Here is a 2,636-nt window from a genome sequence, read left to right on the forward strand (position 1 = left end):
AACAAATTAGAACAAAAATCTGAGAAAAGCGTTTAAAACTTTGAGTTAGTGGCATCAAGAGACGACTTGAATAAAGACGGGTGTGATCACCAAACAGGAGAACTGATCAAACCCAAACCTGCAAAGAATCAGAAGCAAAAACAAAATAAAGTGACGCTGAAACACAAAACTAACGAAAGAATTAAACAAGGAAGAAATTAAAGAATTGAGTTGAACTAAATAAATCCTATAAAGCAACCCTTTTTTAGGTTCTTTTTAGTTCTTAAATAATGAATCCCATCAAATTGTAGGCAGTGGGGTGGGGGTGGGGGGTGATGGGAGGTTTGTGTTGAGAGGAAGGAGGGAGGAAACTGTCCAAACTGGGACGTCCCACTGGAAATGTCTTCAGCGTGAAGTGGTGAGTGTGTTAGACCATTCGGGCCCCGTGCACGGCTGACTTCTCTCCTGGTGTCCCTGCTCTGCAAAGCTGAAGGTAAGACGTCTCACTCCGCTTGGTTTTTATTACACACAAACAACATAAAATACACCTTTAAACTTCAAATTAAACTCCCTGAGAGCAGCCAGCGTTTAGAGACGAATAAAACAAGTTGTAAACACTTTCCCCTCGTGGAGTCTAGTTGTCAGCTTTAGTAAAAAAAAAAAAAACAATTAAAGATCCGTTTTTCTGGTTTTATATCTTTGTTGGTCTAAAACAGCATCTTCTGTTAATTGTCCAAAATCAGGAATAAAGTTTTTGTTTCCAAACTTCATTTTAAAAAGGCCAAAAAAAAATCAAGTTTATAATGCAGTTTGTGTTAAATGTGACTTCTTTAGTGATAAAACAGCTGCAGAAAAAGAGGAGGTAAGCAGTCTGTAATTATTAGGATTATTCTCTGTGGAGACATTGTGTGCCACATCAGCAGGAGGAGGAGGAGGTGGAGGAGGAGGAGGTGGTGTCAGAAGTTTAGAGGAGGGGTGATGGATGCAATTTAAAAACTCCCTAATTGTTTCTTCTCTTGTGGGCTAATTAATTTCTAGACATTTTGTGTCTGGATGCAGAAATCTCTTTATTTTTGTATCGTTTGTTGAAAGATTTCTGAGCTGCTTGTGAATAAAAAACAAACTGAAAGAAGGAAAGAAAGAAAGAAAGGAAAGAAAGAAAGAAAGGAAAGAAAGAAAGGAAAGAAAGAGGATAACGTTTCGCCAAATCCAGGCAGAACAAATGGGAACATTTTTCCACAGATCTCTCTCTCTCTTCTGCTTTCCCATCATCCCCCTCTCCGATTACTCCCATGTAAAGGAATGCAGGTTGCCGTGGTAACCGCGACCAGCTGTTTCTTTGCAGACGCCTTCGAATGCAGAAAGACTGACAAACTTTTTTTTCTTCTGCCCTGAAATGTTCTGCGCTGTTCAAACTTGTGGCAGACATGGATTCGGGTCTCCTTCGGCTAGGAACAAATAAATAGATCGAATAAAAACTGGTCTCCAGTTCGTTGTGATGACGACCACCACTGGGAACCAGAGCTCACCATCACTGGAGTCACAAACCATCTGGAGAAAAGTGTCGTCTTTAAATCTCTGCGTTACATTTGGGTTGTTCAGGTTTATTTTAAATTCACTCTACGTTAAATCTAGAAGGTGCTAAAGTATTTAAACTTAATTATATATATATATATATCATTTCGTTTGTGTGCGACCCAAAGGTTTAAACATTTTATATTTTGTCTTTATTTGTATTTTGCCTTAAAGTTTATTTAAAATTTTCTAAACTTCAGCTTGTTTGGGAATATTCCAGATGTTTTATTGTTTAAGGCTTCATCTTTTCCCTCCTTTCACTTTTATTTCCACACACCTCGATAAAAAAATTCTCACCAGTTTACAAAGACGTTCTTGGTCACACCTACGAAGTGTTCCAAGCATAAATGTGTTGGGAAGAGTCCCTGGGGGTGGGAGGACTGGTCCAAACTGGGAGGAGGAGGAGGAGGAGGAGGTGTTGGAGTGGAGAGGATGCTGTGCAACATGCTTGTCTGAGCCCAACGTGGAGAAAAACCCTGGAGTGATGTCATCGAGAAGCAAGAAACAAACTGAGACGAAGAGAAGGAAAAGTGAACGACAAATAAACGTTTTTGTTTTAATTTGAGTCGAATCAAAAGTCTGAAGAAAAGAAGACGAACTTTTGGGCAAATCAACGTTTCTTTGATTTATTTTCAATCTAAACATGTCAAAACATGAAGAAACAACATTTACGATCAGCTGTTGTGTTCATGTTAACGTCGTTCTGTAAAGAACAGAAATTAATTAAAAATGTAAAAAGTTTGATAAACCTCACAAGTTGGGTGTTGTGGAAAACGTAAATTAAAACAAACTTACCGGTATATTTATTACAACGGAACAGAGCAAACGAATGATTGCAGCAAGAAATTATAACTTTTTAATATGAAAAAGGTCGTTTTGAATTTGATGTCAGCAACAAGTTTGTAAAAGTGTTCCAGGTCCGTTTCCTCTTTTAACAACAGTCTGTAAACCTCCAGGACCTGAGGAGACCAGCTGGAGGTTTTAGAGGACCAGAGGAGACCAGTTGGAGGTTTTAGAGGACCTGGGGAGACCAGTTGGAGGTTTTAGAGGACCTGAGGAGACCAGTTGGAGGTTTTAGAGGA

At 39.0% G+C, this 2,636-nt stretch overlaps 1 protein-coding gene across 1 annotated transcript in view; it reads left to right on the plus strand.

The window, feature by feature from the left end:
* Window positions 1–392: 392 nt before the first annotated feature.
* The window catches only part of sparc (secreted protein, acidic, cysteine-rich (osteonectin)), a 25,501-nt gene continuing 23,257 nt past the window's right edge, over window positions 393–2,636 (plus strand). The window contains exon 1 of the mRNA XM_037675646.1: window positions 393–472. The gene's annotated coding sequence lies outside the window, so the exon portion shown is untranslated. The remainder of the gene's footprint in view (window positions 473–2,636) is intronic.

The sequence above is a fragment of the Nematolebias whitei genome, chromosome 4 (assembly GCF_014905685.2).
Source record: "Nematolebias whitei isolate Nwh7 chromosome 4, NemWhi1, whole genome shotgun sequence".
Classification (NCBI taxonomy): Eukaryota; Metazoa; Chordata; class Actinopteri; order Cyprinodontiformes; family Rivulidae; genus Nematolebias; species Nematolebias whitei.